Source organism: Bubalus bubalis, chromosome 8 (assembly GCF_019923935.1).
Source record: "Bubalus bubalis isolate 160015118507 breed Murrah chromosome 8, NDDB_SH_1, whole genome shotgun sequence".
Classification (NCBI taxonomy): domain Eukaryota; kingdom Metazoa; phylum Chordata; class Mammalia; order Artiodactyla; family Bovidae; genus Bubalus; species Bubalus bubalis.
The window spans coordinates 85,779,465-85,805,114 of record NC_059164.1 but is presented as its reverse complement, the minus strand read 5'-3'; the positions used below and the strand labels follow the sequence as shown (position 1 = coordinate 85,805,114).

Here is a 25,650-nt window from a genome sequence, read left to right as displayed (position 1 = left end):
CTGGTACTAATAATAATTACTTTGTTGAGCTGTGCCAACAAAATAAGCTAGAGAATAAATATCTACATCTGCATCTATATCTATACCACCATCTGTCTATCTCTATTTCTATTGGTTCTTTAAAATCCATCCTTGACAGTCACTCATTCATTCAACACATTTCTATTGTGTATCCACTATGTATCATGCATTGCTTTAGGTGCTAACCATTCAAGTGTGGATTACTCCAGCTCTACCATAAAGGCACTCAGACAGAAGAGGAAGACATAGTTACTACAAACTATCATTGCAGAAGATTTCCAGATAAAATACAGAATGCCAAATTAAATTTCAGATTAACTGAATAATTTTTTAGTACAGGATAATTTAATACATTATAATGCACTAAATTTAATGGATAAATTTAAAGAGTAATTTCAAATACAGTAAATAAATTTTTTAGTACAAAATAATTTTTAATGTACCCCCATGCAATATTTGGACATATTTCTATTTTTAAAAGTTTATTGTTTATTTGAAACTCAAATTTAACCAGATGGCTTATATTTTTATTTGCTAAATCTTACCATCACATTTATATATCTGGGAATTGTCTGATGTCAGGGTTAGTCATTTGTGGTTGTGAAATGTCCATGGTTTCCCATAAGCATCCTTACTTGGCAAATTATTTCCAAAGTGTTCCTAACATAAATAAAGATAGAGGCAGATGGTAGAAGGGGGGTGTTTTATCTGCAGAATCTGTTTGACTCGTAAATTCAGTGGAAGTGCAAAGAAACTGAAGAATACTGTAGAGTCAGTGAATAAAATATGGAATTAAAGGGGAAGTAAAGTATCTATGCTTTTTATACTATGACAGTAATACATTGTTCCCATATAGCTCATATGCATGTGCGCTGAGTCACTCAGTCGAATCCAACTCTTTTGTGATTCCCATGGACTGTAGCCCACCAAGCTCCTCTGTCCATGGAATTTTTCAGGCAAGAATACTGGAGTGGGTTGCCATTTCCTACTCCAGGGGAGCTTCCTGACCCAGGTATCAAACCTGAGTCTCTTGTATCTCCTGCATTGGCAGGTGAATTCTTTACCACTGTGCCACATGGGAAGTCCCATAGCTCACATACATTGTTACTTATTTTTATCTATTGTCACAGACAAATATATTTCAGCAGAAGTCATCAGGTTGGATTGATTAAATGTTTACCCTCTGAAAAAATAATTTTTTGTAAGTAAGACACTTCTTAGTAGATTAAGATAATTGTTAGTTGTACTAAGACAAATGTATTCCATAGAATGGGAGAGCAATTCCTCTTCTACCTTTGCTGGTTATAAGCTTGTGACTGATATTTCAACATCTACACATGCCACTCCATTATCTCTACTCACCCCCATCAGATTATAAAACATAGTAAAATAATTATATTTTTCTTTTCCCCTGACAACCGTGATCTGAACAGTTCAAGTAAGTTCCCAAGGATGTATTCTCAAAACTCTATGGCATTAAAGAGAAAATCTAGGTTTATTGCTGCTTTCATTTCCTTGCCATTTAAATGTGAAAATGCACTTTTCCTTGTTCTGTCAGAGACAAGCATGGGATATAAAGCCTTCTTACAAGCTTAATTTAAAATCAATATTTGCCTGTTCTCTAAGCCTTTGAAAAATGTCTACGCTAGTATTAGACTAGAAAGCAAGTATGTAAAACAAATTCTGAAGACCAGAGAATCAGCATTGGACTGGGTCATTGGAATGAGCTATTCTGTTTATTGCCTATCTTTTATCAAAAATAACATAAAGCCACTCTAGATGATTCATTATACTTTTGACAATGTTAAAAATAATTATGTACATTTTTTCTTTTTAGCCAAAATATTATCTCTCTATAACTGCCATCCATCTGATTTTAGGACCAGAACAAATCTCTTCCCTTTACTTCTAGAAAGAACTGCTTTCCTCCAATCTCAGATAATGAGGTTTCCCTTCCCTGGCTAAATGCTCATTCTTCCAAGCTTGGTCTTAACCCTCTGACTTTTCTGGAGCCAATGGTTCATCATTTCTTTGAACCTCTCCTTCCTAATATATTCTTCTCACTAAGCTATTAAAATATTTTTCCATTAAAAATCTCTTCTTGACCACATGGCTCATTATAATTATAGCATTGGGTGTGTCTTCCTTCATAATTTTCTTGTTAAGAATAGACTATAGTCATTTTCTCTACTTCCTTACCTCCATTTGTCTCAAACCACTAACACTAGGTTTCTGCCTTCCTTATTCCATTTATAGAGTTCTTCAAAGAGGATAATATCATATCCTAATGATCTTGCAAGTGCATAGCACCTGAAACTAAAAACTCACCATTCTTCCTAAATGAGCACCTTCTAGAGTCCTCAAAACCTCGGAAGTTTCCTTGACCCCTCATCCTCAACAGCCCCATCTAATCAGTCACCAAGTCCTACAAATTACTCTTAAATTCCATCCTGTCTGTATCATTATTTCTGTACATAATCAATGGGCCTGACACATATTCTGTACTTAATGTTTGAGAATATGAACTAATTTATTGAAAAAGAGTCACTACACAACAGTACCACTGGCTCCTTCTCTTGCCTGCTTCTAATAAGGTTTCAGGGAGCTCTGTGATGTTTCCCTATCAGTTCCTAGATACTAATTTAGATCCCCAGACTCAGGAGGTAGCCCCTCTCCCTTGTCTTACCTGTTGGCTTTTCGGTAACAGACTTAGATAGCTCATGACATATTTGCCTTGACTTAGAACTTACCTAGTGGTTTCTGTTCGTCAGCTGACAGCATGACTGGCAGGCCCAGAACATCTCCAGTGTATTCCCAGCCTACTATGACCTTCTGTCGTCTTCCTGTATAATTAACTACTCCTCTGCTGATTGCATAGAAGCAGAGAACAGGCTGGATCTGAAAACTTCAATCTTTCCCTATTGTTTCCAACAGAAGTATTCGGCCTTCAGTTAATTTAAAATTTTTTTCTACTGATACATACATATATATATATATATATATATATATATATATATACACACACACACACACACATATGTATATGAAATAAAATATTTCCTGCCATATCAGTAAAGCAAGGATGTCACAGGCATAGCGATTCCAGCCCTCTAATGTAAGGCCTTGAGCCCTAAAGGCACTCAGGAAGGAGAAGAATACCTGCGATCAGGCAGCCATCAGACTGCAGCTACTGCCTATGGTGAGACCCAAGGAAGCTCAGGATGTGAAGAAACACAAGATACTGGGCTGGATAGGGTAGCTGAGATGTATATGAAAGGAATGATGTCAGTGAGCCCAGATTCTTGCATCTTCCCATACATAGAAAAGCACTAAATTGCTTAACTTGGGATATCTAATTTTCTTTAATTAACAATAGTCTTTTGATGTTCAGACTACCTGCCCTTGGATACAAAACTTGTGTATAACCTGCGTCCTCCTCTGGCCTCCTCAGAGCAGTCCTCTCAGGGTTACTTGAGATGCTGTCTCCCAGGCTGGAAGTACTGAAAATTCCCACTGCATAAAACATAACTCTTAACTTTTCAGTTCAGTTCAGTTGTTCAGTCGTGTCCAACTCTTCACGACCCCATGGACTGCAGGATGCCAGGCTTCCCTGTCCATCACCAACTCCTGGAGTTTACCCAAACTCAAGTCCATTGAGTCAGTGATGCCATCTAACCATCTCATCCTCTGTCATCCATTTCTCTTCCTGCCCTCAATCTTTCCCAGCATCAGGGTCTTTTCAAATGAGTCAGCTCTTCCCATGAGGTGGCCAAAGTATTGGAATTTCAGCTTCAACATCAGTCCTTCCAATGAACACTCAGGACTGGTCTCCTTTAGGATGGACTGGTTGGATCTCCTTGCAGTCCAAGGGACTCTCAAGAGTCTTCTTCAACACCACAGTTCAAAAGCATCAATTCTTCAGCGCTCAGCTTTCTTTATGGTCCAACTCTCACATCCATACAAAACTACTGGAAAAACCATAGCTTTGACCAGACGGACCTTTGTTGGCAAAATAATGTCTTTGCTTTATAATATGTGACCTAGGTTCGTCATAACTTTCCTTCCAAGGAGTAAGCATCTTTTAATTTCATGGCTGCAATCACCATGTGCAGTGATTTTGGAGCCCAAGAAAATAAAGTCAGCCACTGTTTCCACTGTTTCCCCAACCATTTGCCATGAAGTGATGAGACCAGAGGCCATGATCTTAGTTTTCTGAATGTTGAGATTTAAGCTAAATGTTTCACCGTCCTCTTTCACTTTCATCAAGAAGTTTTTTAGTTCTTCTTCGCTTTCTGCCATAAGGGTGGTGTCATCTGCATATCTGAGGTTATTGATATTTCTCCCGGCAATCTTGATTCCAGCTTGTGCTTCATCCAGCCCAGTGTTTCTCATAATGTACTCTTCATATGAGTTAAATAAACAGGGTGACAAGATATAGCCTTGACGTACTCCTTTTCCTATTTGGAACCAGTCTGTCGTTCCATGTCCAGTTCTAACTATTGCTTCTTGACTTGCATACAGATTTCTCAAGAGGCAGGTCAGGTGGTCTGGTATTCCCAATTCTTTCAGAATTTTCCATAGTTTATTGTGATCCACACAGTCAACAGCTTTGGCATAGTCAATAAACCAGGAGTAGATGTTTTTCTGGAACTCTCTTGCTTTTTCTTAACTTTTAGGTTGTGAATATTTTGAAGTCTATATATATATATATATATATATATTCATATATTTATTCATTTATTTATTTTGGCTGCACCACTCAGCATGCAGGATCTTAGCTCCCCAACCAGGGATCAAACCTGTGCCCCCTCTGCAGTGGTGTGTTGCAGTCTTAACCACTGGATCGCCAGGGACATCCCAAGTTAATTTAAAATTTTGAGAGCTAAGAAATATCTGTATTTCCAGGCATTTACAAAGCCCTGACATTTGCTATTAGCCATTCTCCCTAAGTGTCTACTTTTACTTACATTATTCCTAGACATTGTCTCCTGTTCCCTAAAATAGGAATAAAAGCTGAGGAAGCCCATGCCCTTGGAAGATTCTCTGATTACTTTCATAAGAAAGAATGACTCAAACAGGTAATACAGTTGAGAAGCTGGTATAAAGCAAAGTTCTAGAAAGCTAGTGATCAATGCTTTACTGTATTTCCTCTTGTAAAAGTGATTGTAGCCACAGGGACATGGCAACTATTAGGTGCCAAACATTGTTCTAAAGATGTTGTATATAATTGTCTAATCTTCCAGCAAAACTGTGATGTGGGTAACTTTACCATATTCCCAATCTCATGGGAAAACTGAGGCAAAATGATTTATCTAGTCACACAGATCATAAATGACAGACCTTGGATGTGAATTCATATATTTAATCATTAATCTACACTGCCTCTCTCTAAAGACATGTAAGAGATTCTACACCAACTATTCCCTTACCAAACTCAGATCAGGTGCCTTACATGGTTGAAAGATGTTCCTATTTTGCTTTCTTGATACATAGTACACTTCACAAGTTTGTCCCCTGTCAAATGTCAGTAACATGAACTGTAACATGTGTGATGTGGGAAATAAATATTCTATCTACCCAAATTAGATTATTATTAGCCTGAGAAGAATATTGGTTTGTGTTTCTCTTCTCTTCAGTTACCTAGTGTGTGTATCAGAGAAGACGATGGCAGCCCACTCCAGTACTCTTGCGTGGACAATCCCATGGATGGAGGAGCCTGGTAGGCTGCAGTCCATGGGGTCTCGAAGAGTCGGACATGACTGAGCGGCTTCACTTTCACTTTTCACTTTCATGCATTGGAGAAGGAAATGGCAACCCACTCCGGTGTTCTTGCCTGGAGAATCCCAGGGACGGGATACTGGGGGGCTGCCATCCATGGGGTCGCACAGAGTCAGACATGACTGAAGCAACTTAGCAGCAGCAGCAGTGTATGTATGTGTATATATATATATGAAACAAATCTATGAAAAGATTTGGAAAATCAATATAATTGACTGGAAGGTGACATCAAGACTAGAAGAAAGAGGGACACCATTAGGACTTTTGTTTTCTTCCCTGAAGCCCCTAGCACCTCGTGAATTTCCAAAATCTTATCAAGAAAACAGCATATAATAATATTTATCCTTTATTGCTATCAACTTTATCCCAAATATTTTTGCATCTGTGATCTTTAATTATTCCAAAACTTAAAATTGGATATATCATTTCTCCATTTCTTAGATATTTTCCAAGGCTGAAAGAGCTTAGAATAAATCAGAATCAAAGAACTTGTGATGATAGAATTGGAATTAAAAACCGAGTTTCAAGGGATTTCAATGTGTATGCCTTTCCCATAAACAAATCTTGAATTTAGTCAGCCAGTGGAACGCATCTTTCTGAAACAGTAGTAGCTCAGTACGTACCAAATCCCCTAGTGAGCACCATAGTTCAAACTGAATTGACAAGATTCCTGCTTGCTTTATATTCCAATGAAACTAGTTTTTCATAGCATGTATGCCTGTCTATCTTTGCATATATAAATTTGGCAAATTAAAATCTGAAGCCCAATCAAGCATATTTAGTGAAGAAATGTCTAAGGATATGGGTAAATTGATAAAATAATAAAAGCCTACATGGGGAAAATACATAATGAAAAGTGAAGTTGGCAAATAAAATATTTGGGACTTGACTGGATTAAAAAATGTTAATTTCTCAATCACTAGAAGCCAGTTTAGCTGCATTGAATAGGGTTGTTGGGGAATCTAGAATGCTTTGAGCTTTTGGCATTTCCTTCTCAACATGTCCATTGAGTCAGTGATGCTATCTAACCATCTCATCCTCTGCCATCCCCTTCTCCTTTTGCCTTCAATCTTCCCTAGCATTATGATCTTTTCCAATGAGTCGGCTCTTTGCATCAGGTGGCCAAAATATTGAAGCTTCAGCAACAGTTAACCCATACCCTCCACCAATCTTTGGCATGTTGCTTCATCCCCTGAAGGCTTCTGTAGGAGGCTGAAGAGGATGGATGGATAGGAATGAAGGGGCGGACTATGACAGCAAGACAAATAGCTTTGTATTACAAAAGCAAATCACTTCTCTGAATCTTTCCTACTTTTTTCACGTTTGAAAAGAAAAACGTTGATTACATTTATAAACTTTAAGATCAAGAAAGCATGAATTCATTTCTTTCATTTATAATAACACTAGTCATTCTATCACTGCTTAGAAAATGAAAAATGATTTTACCACTTTTACTGGAGCTGTATTTCCTTCAGTTTACAGTAAGAAAATGATTGGGGGGGAAAAAAAACAACAAAAACTTCTGCTGGAAATAAGTAAAGAGCCTGAGGAAAGAACATGGTCCTTCAGCTCAAATGATGGACATCGTGCCTCTCTCTGTCATCTCTTCAGAGCTCATGTAATTAGTTCAGTTCAGTTCAGTCACTCAGTCATGTCCAGCTCTTTGCAACCCCATGAGCCACAGCACACGAGACCTCCCTGTCCATCACGGACTCCCGGAGTTTACCCAGACTCATGTCCATTGAATCAGTGATGCCATCCAACCATCTCGCCCTCTGTCATCCCTTTCTCCTCCTGCCCTCAATCTTTCCCAGCATCAGGGTCTTTTCAAATGAGTCAGCTCTTTGCATGAGGTGGCCAGAGTATTGGAGTTTCAGCTTCAACATCAGTCCTTCCAATGAACACGCAGGACTGATCTCATTTCGAATGGACTGGTTGGATCTTGCAGTCCAAGGGACTCTCAAGAGTCTTTTCCAACACCACAGTTCAAAAGCATCAATTCTTAGGTGCTTAGCTTTCTCTTTAGTCCAGCTCTCACATCCATACAAGACTACTGGAAAAACCATAGCCTTGACTAGACAGACCTTTGTTAAAAAAGACATGTCTCTGCTTTTTAATATGCTGTCTAGGTTGGTCATAACTTCCTTCCAAGGAGTAAGCATCTTTTAATTTTATGGCTGCAGTCACCATCTGCAGTGATTTTGGAGCCCAACAAAATAAAGTCAGCCACTGTTTCCACTGTTTCCCCATCTATTTGCCATGAAGTGATGAGACTGGATGCCATGATCTTAGTTTTCTGAGTGTTGAGCTTTAAGCCAACTTTTTCACTCTCCTCTTTCACTTTCATCAAGAAGCTCTTTTGTTTTTCTTCACTTTCTGCCATAAGGGTGGTGTCATCTGCATATCTGAGGTTATTTGATGTAACCTGGGAGAAATCTGCTATTTCTCCCAGCAATATGATTCCAGCTTGTGCTTCTTCCAGCCCAGCATTTCTCATGATGTACTCTGCATATAAGTTAAATAAGCAGGGTGACAATATACAGCCTTGACATACTCCTTTTCCTATTTGGAACCAGTCTGTTGTTCCATGTCCAGTTCTAACTGTTGCTTCATGATCTGCATGCAGGTTTCTCAAGAGACAGGTCAGGTGGTCTGGTATTCCCATCTCTTTCAGATTTTCCACAGTTTATTGTGATCCACACAGTCAATGGCTTTGGCCTAGTCAATAAAGCAGAAATATAAGTTTTTTTGGAACTCTCTTGCTTTTTTTTTTAGAGGCAAATTTGGCCTTCAAGTATGGGATGAAGCAGGGCAAAGGCTAATAGAGTTTTGCCAAGAGAACGCACTGGTCACAGCAAACACCCTCTTCCAACAACAAAAGAGAAGACTCTACACATGGACATCACCAGATGGTCAACATCAAAATCAGATTGATTATATTCTTTGCAGCCAAAGATGGAGAAGCTCTATACAGTCAGCAAAAACAAGACCAGGAGCTGACTGTGGCTCAGATCATGAACTCCTTTTTGCCAAATTCTGACTTAAATTGAAGAAAGTAGGGAAAACCACTAGACCATTCAGGTATGACCTAAATCAAATCCCTTATGATTATACAGTGGAAGTGAGAAATAGATTTAAGGGCCTAGATCTGATAGATAGAGTGTCTGATGGACTATGGAATGAGGTTCGTGACATTGTACAGGAGACAGGGATCAAGACCATCCCCATGGAAAAGAAATGCAAAAGCGCAAAATGGCTGTCTGGGGAGGCCTTACAAATAGCTGTGAAAAGAAGAGAAGCAAAAAGCAAAGGAGAAAAGGAAAGATATAAGCATCTGAATGCAGAGTTCCAAAGAATAGCAAGAAGAGATAAGAAAACCTTCTTCAGCGATCAATGCAAAGAAATTGAGGAAAACAATAGAATGGGAAAGACTAGGGATCTCTTCAAGAAAATCAGAGATACCAAAGGAACATTTCATGCAAAGATGGGCTCGATAAAGGACAGAAATGGTATGGACCTAACAGAAGCAGAAGATATTAAGAAGAGATGGCAAGAATACACAGAAGAACTGTACAAAAAGATCTTCATGACCCAGATAATCACGATGGTGTGATCACTGACCTAGAGCCAGACATCTTGGAATGTGAAGTCAAGTGGGCCTTAGAAAGCATCAGTACGAACAAAGCTAGTGGAGGTGATGGAATTCCAGTTGAGCTATTCCAACTCCTGAAAGATGATGCTGTGAAAGTGCTGCACTCAATATGCCAGCAAATTTGGAAAACTCAGCAGTGGCCACAGGACTGGAAAAAGTCAGTTTTCATTCCAATCCCAAAGAAAGGCAATGCCAAAGAATGCTCAAACTACCACACAATTGCACTCATCTCACATGCTAGTAAAGTAATGGTCAAAATTCTCCAAGCCAGGCTTCAGCAGTACGTGAACCGTGAACTTCCTGATGTTCAAGCTGGTTTTAGAAAAGGCAGAGGAACCAGAGATCAAATTGTCAACATCCGCCGAATCATGGAAAAGCAAGAGAGTTCCAGAAAATCATCTATTTCTACTCTATTGACTATGCCAAAGCCTTTGACTGTGTGGATCACAATAAACTGCGGAAAATTCTGAAAGAGATGGGAATACCAGACCACCTGATCTGCCTCTTGAGAAATTTGTATGCAGGTCAGGAAGCAACAGTTAGATCTGGACATGGAACAACAGACTGGTTCCAAATAGGAAAAGGAGTTCCTCAAGGCTGTATATTGTCACCCTGTTTATTTAACTTCTATGCAGAGTACATCATGAGAAACGCTGGGCTGGAAGAAACACAAGCTGGAATCAAGATTGCTGGGAGACATATCAATAACCTCAGATATGCAGATGACACCACCCTTATGGCAGAAAGTGAAGAGGAACTAAAAAGCCTCTTGATGAAACTGAAAGTGGAGAGTGAAAAAGTTGGCTTAAAGCTCAATATTCAGAAAACAAAGATCATGGTCCCATCAGTTCATGGGAAATAGATGGGGAAACAGTGGAAACAGTGTCAGACTTTATTTTTCTGGGCTCCAAAATCACTGCAGATGGTGACTGCAGCCATGAAATTAAAAGACGCTTACTCCTTGGAAGGAGAGTTATGACCAACCTAGATAGCATATTCAAAAGCAGAGACATGACTTTTTCAACAAAGGTTTGTCTAGTCAAGGCTATGGTTTTTCCTGTGGTCGTATGGATGTGAGAGTTGGACTGTGAAGAAAGCTGAGTGCCGAAGAATTGATGCTTTTGAACTGTGGTACTGGAGAAGACTCTTGAGAGTCCCTTGGACTGCAAGGAGATCCAACCAGTCTCTTCTGAAGGAGATCAGCCCTGAGATTTCTTTGGAAGGAATGATACTAAAGCTGAAACTACAGTCCTTTGGCCACCTCATGTGAAGAATTGACTCATTGGAAAAGACTCTGATGCTGGGAGGGATTGGGGGCAAGAGGAGAAGGGGACGACAGAGGATGAGATGGCTGGATGGCATCACTGACTCAATGGACGTGAGTCTCAGTGAACTCCGGGAGTTGGTGATGGACAGGGAGGCCTGGCGTGCTGCGATTCATGGGGTCGCAGAGTCGGACACGACTGAGTGACTGATCTGATCTGATCTGATCTGATCTTGCTTTTTTGATCATCCAGCGGATGTTGGCAATTTGGTCTCTAGTGCCTCTGCCTTTTCTAAAACCAACTTGAACATCTGGAAGTTCACTGTTCACATATTGTTGAAGCCTGGCTTGGAGAATTTTGAGCATTACTTTACTAGTGTGTGACATGAGTCCAATCGTGCAGTAGTTTGAGCATTCTTTGGCATTGTCTTTCTTTGGGATTGGAATGAAAACTGACCTTTTTTTAGTCCTGTGGCCATTGCTGAGTTTTCCCAATTTGCTGACATATTGACTCTAGCACTTTCACAGCATCATCTTTTAGAATTTGAATAGCTCAACTGAAATTCCATCACCTCCATTAGCTTTGTTCGTAGTGATGCTTCCTAAGGCCCACTTGACTTCACATTCCAGGATGTCTGGCTCTAGCGGAGTGATCACGCCATTATGATTATCTGGGTCATGAAGATATTTTTTGTACAGTTGTTCTGTGTGTTCTTTCCACCTCTTCTTAACATCTTCTGCTTCTGTTAGGTCCATACCATTTCTGTCCTTTATTGAGCCCATCTGCATGAAATATTCACTTGGTATCTCTGATTTTCTTGAAGAGATCTCTAGTCTTTCCCATTCTATTGTTTTCCTCTATTTTTTTGCGTTGATCGCTGAGAAAGGCTTTCTTATCTCTCCTTGTTATTCTTTGGAACTCTGCATTCAAATGGGTATATCTTTCGTTTTCTCCTTTGCTTTTTGTTTCTCTTCTTTTCACAGCTATTTTTAAGGCCTCCTCAGACAGCCGTTTTGCTTTTTTGCATTTCTTTTTCTTGGGGATGGTCTTGATCCCTGTTTCCTGTCCAATGTAACAAACCTTTGTCCATAGTTCATCAGGCACTCTATCAGATCTAGTCCCTTAAATCTATTTCTTACTTCCACTCTATAATCATCAGTTCAGTTCAGTCGCTCAGTTGTGTCCGACTCTTTGCGACCCCATGAACTGCAGCACGCCAGGCCTTCCTGTCCGTCACCAACTCCCAGAGTTTACCCAAAGTGTAAAGTCGGTGATGCCATCCAGCCATTTCATCCTCTGTCGTCCCCTTCTCCTCCTGCCCCCAATCCCTCCCAGCATCAGAGTCTTTTCCAATGAGTCAACTCTTCGCATGAGGTGGCCAAAGTACTGGAGTTTCAGCTTTAGCATCATTCCTTCCAAAGTACACCCAGGACTGATCTCATTTTGAATGGACTGGCTGCATCTCCTTGCAGTCCAGGGGACTCTCAAGAGTCTTCTCCAACACCACAGTTCAAAAGCATCAATTCTTCTGTGCTCAGCTTTCTTCACAGTCCAACTCTCACATCCATACATGACTATTGGAAAAACCATAGCCTTGACTAGATGGACCTTTGTTGGCAAAGTAATGTCTCTGCTTTTGAACATGCTATCTAGGTTGGTCATAACTTTCCTTCCAAGGAGTAAGCGTCTTTTAATTTCATGGCCGCAATCACCATCTGCAGTGATCTTGGAGCCCTAAAAATAAAGTCTGACACTGTTTCTACTGTTTCCCCATCTATTTCCCATGAAGTGGTGGACCAGATGCCATGATCTTAGTTTTCTGAATGTTGAGCTTTAAGCCAGGGATTTAATTTAGGTCATACCTGAATGGTCTAGTGGTTTTCCCCACTTTCTTCAATTTAAGTCTGAATTTGGCAATAAGGAGTTCATGATCTGAGCCACAGTCAGCTCTCGGTCTTGTTTTTGCTGACTGTATAGAGCTTCTCCATCTTTGGCTCATGTAATCTGTTACATACGAATTGAATGGGCTTTCTAGATTTTCACTTACTTGCAACAGGTGATTGAAGAATATAGACTTGTAGAGGTAAAAATATGAGTTTACATATTTTTCATTAACTGTCCTTATGAGTTAGTATGCTATAAACTGCCTTTCCTATCCCTTATTGCATCTTGGTTAGAGTCTATTCATTTTTCAGCCACTTTTGTTTATTAAAACTACACTCAAGTCTATACCATGAATACTGTATGGATTCAAATGATCTTCCTTGTCTTCAGGGGTAGACAGATTTAAGCAATTTGGTGATGGTGCATTCTTCTTAAAGGATTTTTACCCCCAAATTTCTAAGGGTTCTGACTTCTCAAGGGTTTGGGATAGAGATATCAGAGAAAAGTGAAAGTATCTCCTCACTTACCAGTATAAAGACACAATCCTCCTCTTATTTGTCTTGCCACTTCTCTGACTGTCATTGATTGACTGTCAATGCCCTTGAGAGAGGATTCAAAGTGGAACTCTTGATTGCTGGGCAAATGTATGGATGTCGTGGAGCTTCTCCACTACAAATTTTTCTGATGTGCATGATTTAGTCCTGGAATATGCCATGTCACATGGCAAAGGGGAATTAAGGTTACAGATAAAATTAAGTTTGCTAATCAGCCTCTAGGTTTCCCAGGTCAGGCTGGGATCCGTCTGTCAATGCAGGAGACAGAAGAGATTCAGGTTTGATCCCTGGTTGGGAAAGATTCCCTGGAGTAGGAAATGGCAACCCACTCCAGTATTCTTGCCTGTGAAATCCCATGGACAGAGGAGACTGATGGGCTACAGTCCATGGGGTCCCAAAGAGTTGGACATGACTGAGTGCACACACACACACACACACACACACACACACACAGTCAGCTTGCAGAATTGAGGGAGATAAATTTGTTGGTCATAAGCCACCTAGTCTATGTATTTCTGTTATAGCCATTTGAACAGACTAAACACTTTCTAATTTTTATTTTCTCTCCTACCTTTCTGTTTTTTTTTTTTTTCCTTGCCAGAAGATTTTTCTGAAGTGTTTTCCAACACATCTGTCAAGTTTATTGTTTCTCTTATCACAGTTTTAATTTTTAAAAGCTCTTTTGGTCTCTAAATGTACTTTAAGAGTAGTATATTGTTTTTGTTCCATGAATGCTGCATTTTACCATCTATTTTACTCTCTTCAGAGACTAAAACCCCCAGTCTCCACCAGGAGGAGAAGGTATCTGAGTGTGTGAAGTAAGTGAGAAGATCTAGGACTCCAGCTTCTGCAAATTCAAATATGAGTTTGTTTCTCTATATGACAAAAAAATAGAATTATTGCTCTATAAATATTTATACATCAAGCTCTCCTAATTTTTTTCGGTCTTCTCACTTCTTCTTCTGGCAGTATGACACTGATAGATTTTCCTCAACAGTTAGCTTATCCACAAGACGACTCCATAGGTTCCTTGCCTAGTGTCTAGAGTTCATTTTCATTATCATGTTTGATCTAATGAACTTACTGTAGGTATGATGTTGAGAGAAGAGTTTCCCTCATCCTATATATCCTGCATATACTCATTTTATGATACCATTTTGATATAATATGATATTTTATGATATCACTTTCTACAAAAACTTCAATAAGTTAGAGCTGTAATTTCTGGTAGCTGATTCAACCACAGTGAAAAAAACAGGAAAATTGTGCTGTCATGAATCGATCATTCATATTCAGGTGCTCACTTAGCAAAGCGAAGCCTCACTCTTTGCAGTGATGAGGACTGCATTTTGTAGGCAGCCAAGCAGAAAAGTAATAAAACAGGAGCAAGTGCTGGCTTTGCCTAGAATTGAACCAGTTTGCCTACAGCAAAAGGGAAGAATCTAGCAGAGGGGTGTCAATTCATGAAGGGTTGGTTTTTTTCACATGCAGTAGCTGAGACATTACAGTTAAAGCTCAATGTGAGTTTGGAAGCCCAGGGAACATGCCTTGTCTCTGGTCTGTCATTACTTGCTAGGTGAGCTTCAGGCAGATTACTTATCTAAACCTCAGTTGTCTCCTTGGTGAAGCAAGGACAGGAGTCTTCTGAAGATTAAATGAGATAAACTTTGTGAGTGCCCTTTGTAAATTTTAAAACGCCATGAAGATCCAACTGGTATGATTGTTTAATGTTTTCTGTAGCTGAAGGAGGACTGCATTGCAGGGCACAGCCTGATATAGCAGATGCTCCATAAAGAGCATCTTCCTTAATCCAAGGATGGAAAATAAATGTCCTCTCGGTAATAAACAATTATAAGACACCCTAGAGATTTGAGTGCTACATTAACATTTTTGGGGGAAAGGATAATGACATGGACTGTTCTAAAATCCATATAATCTAATTTTTTGAAGATTATCAGTGTTGTAGAAAGAGCAGCAACTATACTTACAGGGGAGATATATATATATAGCACAAGTAGTTTCTCCTTTTCTCAAAAGTGAGACTAAATAAGTTAAAATTTACATGAACAATCAACAGCTTAGGTGATCATGATAATAATAATGGTGAACTTCTTTAGGACTTTTTTAGGACTAGAAAAGAAATTTAGAAATCCTCTCTTTTACATTTCAATGAAATAAGATTACTCAGAGATCTAGTTGAAGTACAGTAGTTATTTACTTAAATGACTAAGTTACTAAATAATCTATCTAATTAGTAAGAAAACCAGAACTAAAATACAAATATATTGAGCCTTCATGCAGTCCTCTTTCTACAACACCAGGCTGCCAGTCCAATATCATTTACACTTTTGTTTCTTTGATAGGATTTTAGAATATAGTGGTCGTTGGCAAACATTTGGTTATAAAACATTCTCTTATTAAAAAACAATAAATGTTTTCTCCTGAACAGGCCTATTTCTAGAAATTATGCTTCCTAAAAATATTCACTGATTATATACCGTGTCTCCTTGGCTTCTCCTCACCTATTCAATTGTTAAAATTATGTAGATAAAATAAACTATTCATTTCCTAAAAGTAGTAATAAATCCTATGGATTATCTCCCTCAACATTCCAATCTGCTTTTGTGATACAGAGGCTGGAAAGCTAAAAACACTGTGTTTCTCAGATGCAGTCAAAGCAAGATTTTCACCCATCAGATGACATAGGGGAGACCTATTTCGAAGTAAGTGTGGTCAGACATAAGGGCCCCTTTTCCCACTGGTTCAAATAGCGGTGGAGGAGGCCTAATTCTGGGACTGTCAGGATTTTGGAAATTCTTCAATCTACAGATTTTGTATTGAATTAGAGGTAACCGCTTTCTGTACTTCACAATCTAGTTGCCATAATTATCATTTAGTGTTTGCATACTATTCTACTTAATGACCAAATCATACTTTTATTGAATGTTTTTCTATTATGGACTTTTTTTTTATTGATGGCTTTCAATTTGTACTATTATAAATAATATTGTAGTCTGAATGCATAAGTTATATCCTTCCATTTTTTTTTCTCCTGAGGATAAACAGAATTGAGGTTGTGAGCTGAAAGGCATACTCACTTTTATAGGATATTATTATGAAGATATGCCTGAAAATGGAGAAGGCAATGGCACACCACTCCAGCACTCTTGCCTGGAAAATCCCATGGATGGAAGAGCCTGGTGGGCTGCCAGTCCATGGGGTCGCTAAGAGTTGGACACTACTGAGCGACTTCACTTTCACTTTTCATTTTCACGCACTGAAGAAAGAAATGGCAACCCACTCCAGTGTTCTTGCCTGGAGAATCCCAGGGACAGGGGAGCCTGGTGGGCTGCTGTCTATGGGGTCACACAGAGTCGGACACGACTGAAGCGACTTAACAGCAGTAGCAGCATGCCTGAAAAGGGGCCTTTTCTGGACAGAGGGAAGAGAAATGGATCTATGTACAAATTGCAAAATTCCAAGGTATTTGAGACTAGTCTCAATCACTGAGACTAGAGAGTGATTGCTTTGTCTTGACTTCCTCTGCAGACCACAGCTAAGAAGATTCCTCTTGATGGAATGATGCCAATCAAAGAGTGTACAGGAAGGATGGTGGAAGTTTGGGGAACCCACTCTTTGGATGGAGTAAAAGTGAAAAGTAGAGCTTCAGTCTGGCTTCTACTCAACCCCCAGGAAGCAAGCTAGAATCTACAAAAATATTTACCAGATAACCTTTATAAAATTAGACATAGTTCAGATCAGATCAGATCAGATCAGTCACTCAGTCGTGTCCAACTCTTTGCGACCCCATGAATCGCAGCACGCCAGACCCCTCCCTGCGCATCATCAACTCCTGGAGTTCACCCAGACTCACGTCCATCGAGTCAGTGATGCCATCCAGCCATCTCATTCTCTGTCATCCCCTTCTCCTCCTGCCCCCAATCCCTCCCAGCATCAGAGTCTTTTCCAATGAGTCAGCTCTTCGCATGAGGTGGCCAAAGTACTGGAGTTTCAGCTTTAGCATCATTCCTTCCAAAGAAATCCCAGGGCTGATCTCCTTCAGAATGGACTGGTTGGATCTCCTTGCAGTCCAAGGGACTCTCAAGAGTCTTCTCCAACACCACAGTTCAAAAGCATCAATTCTTCAAGCACTCAGCTTTCTTCACAGTCCAACTCTCACATCCATAGATGACCACAGGAAAAACCATAGCCTTGACTAGACGGACCTTAGTTGGCAAAGTAATGTCTTTGCTTTTGAATATGCTATCTAGGTTGGTCATAACTTTCCTTCCAAGGAGTAAGCGTCTTTTGATTTCATGGCTGCAGTCACCATCTGCAGTGATTTGGGAGCCCAGAAAAATAAAGTCTGACACTGTTTCCACTGTTTCCCCATCTATTTCCCATGAACCGATGGGACCAGATGCCATGATCTTCGTTTTCTGAATATTTTAAGCCAACTTTTTCACTCTCCACTTTCACTTTCATCAAGAGGCTTTTGAGTTCCTCTTCACTTTCTGCCATAAGGGTGGTGTCATCTGCATATCTGAGGTTATTGATATTTCTCCCAGCAATCTTGATTCCAGCTTGTGTTTCTTCCAGTCTAGCGTTTCTCATGATGTACTCTGCATAGAAGTTAAATAAGTAGGGTGACAATATACAGCCTTGACGTACTCCTTTTCCTATTTGGAACCAGTCTGTTGTTCCATGTCCAGATCTAACTGTTGCTTCCTGACCTGCATACAAATTTCTCAAGAGGCAGATCAGGTGGTCTGGTATTCCCATCTCTTTCAGAATTTTCCACAGTTTATTGTGATCCACACAGTCAAAGGCTTTGGCATAGTCAATAAAGCAGAAATAGATGATTTTCTGGAACTCTCTTGCTTTTTCCATGATCCAGCGAATGTTGGCAATTTGATCTCTGGTTCCTCTGCCTTTTCTAAAACCAGCTTGAACATCAGGAAGTTCACGGTTCACATAGTTACTTTCCAACTATTTACAGAGGACACAATCTTTATAGAGCTATAGAGAATTAGAAACTTTCTCTTGTTTTAAATTGTTATCTGCTTGGTAATTTTCAGTGAAATAATTAAAATGAATAAGGATGTGTTTATGATCGGGAGCACCAAGATAGGAAGGAAGCAAGGGACTATTATTCTTTGGAATCCCACTGGAGTAGCACGATTTATTGTGGGCTGCTCTGTGAGGCGAGCTGGCTGGTCCCTTCTCATGCATGAGCCTGGGTTCTAGCACCTCAGTCAAAATGTGCCTGGAGATGGAAAGTGCTCTTATACAAGTAGCCAAAGACTACAACGGTATCTAAGTGGTATATTTGATAGGACCAAAATCAGCTAGCAATATTTTCTTTCTTTGTTCACACTAGTGTTCTTAACAGTTATTTTATGTCTGTCTTCATTTTGTTCTTGGCAGAACAAAACTGTCTATAATAATATTTAGCACATAAATAAATGCAATCATAATGTATATCTCTAACCCAGTTAACACATAAGAAGGCCTAGCAAATCAATGGATAAACACCTACCAGACTGAGAAAAAAAATTATTCCATTGTCAACTCAATTAAAATATTTATTTACCACCTGCTTTGGAGAAATATCAATAACCTCAGATATGCAGATGCCACCACCCTTATGGCAGAAATGAAGAGGAACTAAAAAGCCTCTTGATGAAAGTGAAAGAGGAGAGTGGAAAAGTTGGCTTAAAGCTCAATATTCAGAAAACTAAGATCATGGCATCTGGTCCCATCACTTCATGGGAAATAGATGGGGAAACAGTGGTAACAGTGTCAGACTTTATTTTTGGGGGCTCCAAAATCACTGCAGATGGTGATTGCAGCCATGAAATTAAAAGACACTTACTCCTTGGAAGGAAAGTTATGACCAACCTAGATAACATGTTCAAAAGCAAAGACATTACTTTGCCAACAAAGGTCCATCTAGTCAAGGCTATGGTTTTTCCAGTAGTCATATATGGATATGAGAGTTGGACTGTGAAGAAAGTTGAGTGCTGAAGAATTGATGCTTTTGAACTGTGGTGTTGGAGAAGACTCTTGAGAGTCCCTTGGACTGCAAGGAGATCCAGCCAATCCATTCTAAAGGAGATCAGTCCTGTATGTTCTTTGGAAGGACTGATGCTAAAGCTGAAACTCCAATACTTTGGCCACTTCATGCGGAGAGTTGACTCACTGGAAAAGACTCTGATGCTGGGAGGGATTGGGGGCAGGAGGAGAAGGGGATGACAGAGGATGAGATGGCTGGATGGCATCACCGACTCGATGGACATGAGTTTGGGTGAACTCTGGGAGTTGGTGATGGACAGGGAGGCCCTGTGTGCTGTAATTCATGGGGTCTCGAAGAGTCGGACACGACTGAGCGACTGAACTGAAATGAACTGAACTTGGACATTGTACTAGATGCCATGGGGATGGGGATAGTAGGAAGGTACCAAGAAGCATGAGAAATATCTTTTCCTGTCCTTGAGGAACTATTAGGCTTTAATTTAATGAAAACTGATTGATCCTAGATAGCTAGACAGTTGGACATTAGGTGAGGTGAGACATATACATGCATACATATGTTACATTTCGTTCTTTGTAAATATAGTATAAAAATGAAGTCTTCAGTACAAACATGCACACATATAAGCAATGAGTCTCCTTTTAGGCTACCATTCTTATAATGCTCATGTTTAATGTATTTTTAAGAGTGATTGTTGGATATACCCAAGAATATACTCTAATTTTATCATGGAAATGGATTTTTTGATTAAGAACTATAGACCCTCTACTTTCCTGTCTGATGTGTTGATTTCTCAAGCTGGCATTCAGGACAGGTGAGTTGCAAAGTACAATGAAGCAATTTATTGTGCGTGAACAATAACAAGCTTAAATGTGTTGAAATGATTTTAGGGAAAATTTCACAAAGCTAATTGCACGTCAAAGCAATCTCTCTTTGAGTCAAATCTAACCAAAGAATTGAATGTCATCCAGTTATTATATAAAACAAATGTAAACTAGATCACAGTATAGTACTCTAACATAGGGCAATACTACATAAAATAAGTAAACACATCTTTTGGATAAATTAGACTATGCAATATAAAATATAGATAAGTTAAACTATGTTATATAAAGCATAAGTGATTATATTTATCATGTCTTCCATAAATGTGGACTTCCCTGGTAGCTCAGACAGTAAAGTGTCTGCCTACAATGTGGGAGACCTGGTTTCAATCCCTGGGTCAGGAAGATTTCCTGGAGAAGGAAAAGGCAACCCACTCCAGTATTCTTGCCTTGAAAATCCCATGGACAGAGGTGCCTGGTAGGCTACAGTCCATGGGGTCGCAAAGAGTCGGACACGACTATGCAACTTCACTTTCTTTCTTTTTTCATAAATATGAGAAATTGGGCAAAATATATAATAATCTTGCAGTATTCATTTAATCTCATATGTGAAAATAAGTCCATGTTTTTAAAATATATTATCCTAAAGCAAGATATAAAATGTTATGCACTTTATGCATAATGATGATCATTATGTAGAGGAAATTGACATTCCTTAAAATTTGGCTGTTATATATATATAAAATAATTTTTACAGATAAGGCAAGAAACCTCATATGCTAAGATTATATTTTTATAAAATAACTTACTTTGTTTAACAAAATTTATATGGGAAACTATCAATTAACTGTGTTGATTTGCTATTTATTAAAATTAATTATAGAATTGTCTAAAATATCTTCTGAAAATAGGCCCATCTGGTAAATAACATTCAGTATTCTTTTTAATTCATTGAACTGCTTTTTTTCTGACAAATATAAAGAGCTTTTAAACTATCCTTATATAATAGTTTTACCATGTAATGAATCATTTTTTAAGCAATGAGATGAATTAAAAACAATAGATGACTTGAACAGAAATTGCATTGCATCCAAAATTAATTATCCCTAAAGTAAAGTTTCCAATTTATTGCTGTATTTTTATTATTGAGGTTTTAATTATTTAGAATGAAATGAACAAAACTAAGTGTTAGTGGAATTATCCTGTGCTGAAACTGCGTTTTGTGGCTTGTGTCAATTAAGATTTATTATACTGGCTTGTTTTCACTTTTGAGAAAAACTGAAGAACATGCCAAATATGGCAATAAATCGGTGTGGATTGGCCAATCGTTGCAATTTCAAAAGTCTTTATACTTTTTGTATCAGCCTACACAATATCTCTGGAGAAGGCAATGGCACCCCACTCCAGTACTCCTGTCTGGAAAATCCCATGGATGGAGGAGCCTGGTAGGCTGCAGTCCATGGGGTTGCTGAGGGTCAGACACGACTGAGCAACTTCACTTTCACTTTTCACTTTCATGCATTGGAGAAGGAAATGGCAACCCACTCCAGTGTTCTTGCCTGGAGAATCCCAGGGATGGCGGAGCCTGGTGGGCTGCTGTCTATGGGGTCACACAGAGTCGGACACGACTGAAGTGACTTAGCAGCAGCAGCACACACTATCTCATGAAATGAGAAAATAAGTTACTATGCCATAATCTAGTGGTATTTTATGCCTTTAAACACTAAAGTTTTATGGTATTTTTATTACTAATGTAGAAATACGAGACTCTTAAAATTACTATAATGTAAAGAGTGGAGACATTGTTTATGATTTTATGAACATATCAAAGGAAATATAAATTATCTCCTGAGACCAGGAAGCAATTGTTTTGTCCTGGTTTCTTCATAGACCTACAGGCTGAAAATTCCTCTTCATGAAATGATAATAATTGAAATTAGGGGCAGGAAGAATGGTGGAAGTTTAGGGAACCCTCCTTCTGAATGAAGTCAAAGCAGAGAAAATTTTCTGAAATTATTTGTAAAAAAAAAAAAAGATAAGTTTTGAAATGTACTTTAAAAATAGCTTACCATCTATATTAGTTATCTATTGCTGCATAACAAATCACCCCAAAGCTTAACAGCTTAAGGCAAATAACATTCTCTCACATCATTTTTAAGGATTAACAATCCAGGCTCAGGACTTTCCTGGTGGTCTAGTGGTCAAAAATCCACCTGCCAATGCAGGGGACATGAGTTCAATCCCCACTCCGGGAAGATTCCACATACCTCAGGACAACTAGACCCATGTGCTGCAATTACTGAACCCACACTCTAGAGTCTACTGAAGCCTGCACACCACAGTTTGCGACACTCAGGCAACTGGAGAAAGTCCACTTGCAACAATGAAGACGCAGAGCAGTCAAAAATAAATAAATATATAATTAAAAAAAAAGAAGAATCCAGGTACAGCTTTACTGGCTGGTTCTGGCTCAGGGTCTCTCAAGAGACTGCAGTTGAGCTGTTGGCTGGCATTTCAGTCTTTGATGCCTTGGATGGGGCCTGAGGGTCTGTTTCCCAAATCATTCACACATGTACTCCTTCAGTTTTTCACCATGTGCTGCTCATGGCATGGCTTCCTCCAGTGCAAGTGAACCAGGATGGAGGCTGCAGGCTTTTATAAACTACCTTCAGAGCAGCACACCTTGACCTCCACTGTGGTCTACTGATCACATTGACCAACTCTGGTGAAATGTGGGACCTGACTATACACGGATGTGTGTACTAGGAGTCGAAGCTCATTGGGAGTCACGAGCTTTGGAATGTGGTTACCACACCATCCTTCATTCAGTTGTTTATGCATTCACTCATTTGTAAACATCCACCAAGTCCCCTTTATGTGCCAGAAACTGTGTTAGATCCTAGAGATAAAATAACCAAAATAGACACAGTTTCTACTCATGGAGACAAAGTATCAGACTTTTACAGTGGTTAAAGCTATACTGGGCTTCCTAGGTGGCACTAGTGATAAAGAACATGCCTGCCAAAGCTGGAGACATAAGAGATGTGGATTTGATCCCAGGGTCAGGAAGATCTCCTGGAAGAGGGCATGGATATCCGTTCCAGTATTCTTGCCTGGAGAATCCTCATGGACAAAGGAGCCTGGTGGGCTATAGTCCACAGGGTCGCAAAGAGTCAAACATGACTGAAAGGACAACAGTATCAGCAGATATATTAAGCAAGTCCATAGACTGTCTCACAGGCTCCCATAATATTGTGTATTTCTTTAACATATTTCTGGTGCTTGCTTGACTCCACGGGTAAAGGGAACATTCCCACACCAACAAATGATATACTTCGTCTTCTCAGATAATCTTCATTTCCATTCCACCTTACTACACACTCTATGCAGACCATGGAACTTTTCTTCATCTAAAGCCTTTCACCTCCAGAAGCACTTATTTAAATAATCCAGGACTTCCCTTGTGTTATAGTGGATAAGAATCTGCCTGCCAACGCAGAGCACATGAGTTCAATCCCTGCTCCGAGAAGATCCCACATTCCACAGAGCAATTAAACCCATGTGTCATACCTATTGAGCCTGCAGGCTGCAACTGCTGAAACCTGTGTGCCTAGAGTCTGTGCTCTGCAACAAAAAAAGCCACTGCAGTGAGAAACCTGCGTGCTGCAACAAAGAGTGGCCCCCGCTCATCACAATTAGAAAAAGCCTGCACAGAGCAAGAAAGACCCAGAGCAGCCAAAAAATAAATAAACACATAAATAATCTGTTAAGCACAACTGATAGTCACAACTTCCTTATAAAACGAATTGTAGTAGGATTGTGCTTCAACACTGTTACGATTTCCAGTTCACTTATCCATACTTTATTCACATCTGTTAGCTTTCTCCTATCTCCTCTCCGCTTTCTATCCTCTTAGTCTCTACAATCCATCATTTTTAGTTTCCTGTTTCAATATTCCAATTTCATTTCCCCTTATTTTGTAAAACTTCAAACTAGGAAGAACCCAATTATCTGATTTTTTTAATGCCTTTAAGTGACAGGAGAGCACTGCAAGAAAATTTAAAACAGGGTGAATGGGTTTCACTATAAATGTATAATTGTCAAATGCATAGGTCTCCCAAGTATGCCAGAAACCTGATCTCATTTTCCAAATCAGTTTGTTTTCCACTATACACCACAGTGATTCCATTTCTTTTCCACTCCCCTTAAGTACCTGACCCATCTCCACTTTAATGCCTTCAACTCTCAACAGAAAACTTTCAAAGAGGAAATAGAAATCACCATCTGGAATTTCCCCAATCTCCCTTCACTGTATTTCCAAACAAAATTTTGCATCTGTTCTGTCTTCCATCTCTTTTCACTTACTGAAGGAAATGCACTGCTCTGTTCCCATCCCTTCTGTGTGCACATGGATCACACCTTCAGTCTAGCTGCTGCTGCTAAGTCGCTTCAGTCATATCTGACTCTGTGCGATCCCAGAGATGGCAGCCCACCAGGCTTCCCTGTCCCTGGGATTCTCCAGGCAAGAACACTGGAGTGGGTTGTCATTTCCTTCTCCAATGCATGAAAGTGAAAAGTGAAAGTGAAATCCCTCATGTGTCCGACTCTTGCGACCCCATGGACTGCAGCCTACCAGGCTCCTCCTTTCATGGGATTTTCCAGGCAAGAGTACTGGAGTGGGTTGCCATTGCCTTCTCCGCTTCAGTCTAGGGTCACCCACATCAAAGATTACACACATCATTTCTCTGATATCTTTTTGGTTTCTTTCACAATGTCCTGAGTCTTTGATTTTCTGCAAGGAGCAAGGTGTTCTCAAATTTCTAACAGTGGGAACCCCCTTAGGTGGCACCAATCTTGATTTCCAACTGGAACAATTGTGTACAAAACGAAAAGTGATGGCATGTATGTCATAAATCTAAAGAGAACAGAGGAGAGTCCTGCAGCTTGTACCACCTGAGTGATGCCAGCCTCCTATCCTCCAGGAATACTAGCCAGCAAGTTGTGCTGAAGTTTGCTGCTACCACTGGGGCCACTCCTATCGCTGGCTGCTTTATTCCTGGAACCTTCAGTGACCAGATCCAGGCAGGCTTCCCAGAGCCACCGTTGCCGGAGCCACCCGATCCCAGAACTGAACAGTAGCCTCTCACAGATGCGTCTTAATATGAACCCACCCACCACTGCTCTGTGTGACACAGACTCTCCTGTGCACCATGGGGGCATCGCCATCATCGCGGGAACAACACCGGAGACCATTCCCAAGTCTGCAGTAGTGGATGCTGGCTGCAGAAGTTCTGCGCATGTGCAGCATCATCCCTAGCGTGAGATCAGCACGATCTCTACTTCCGCTGTGACGCAGAGGAGGCAGAAAAGGAAGAGCAGCCATTACTGTAAAGTCTTGAGACCAGGGAGGAATTTTGGGTGAATGGAGTGCTCCAGCTCCCAAATGTACTGCTGCTCCTCCCGAGGTCACCTGAGAAGGCGCAGTTCCCTTCCGAAGACTGAGCCTCAGCCCAGCCCTGAAGGACTGGTCTGCAGTCCCCACGGCTCTGGCCACTGAATGGATAGGAATAACCACAGAGTGGTCTTAAGCTGTTCTCTCACAGACTCAAACACAGAATTGAAGTAAGGTTGACAGGAA

General features: G+C 39.9%; 1 pseudogene; it reads left to right on the top strand.

Moving 5' to 3' along the window:
- Window positions 1-15,820: 15,820 nt before the first annotated feature.
- On the top strand, window positions 15,821-25,624 carry LOC112586419 (annotated as a pseudogene).
- Window positions 25,625-25,650: the final 26 nt, after the last annotated feature.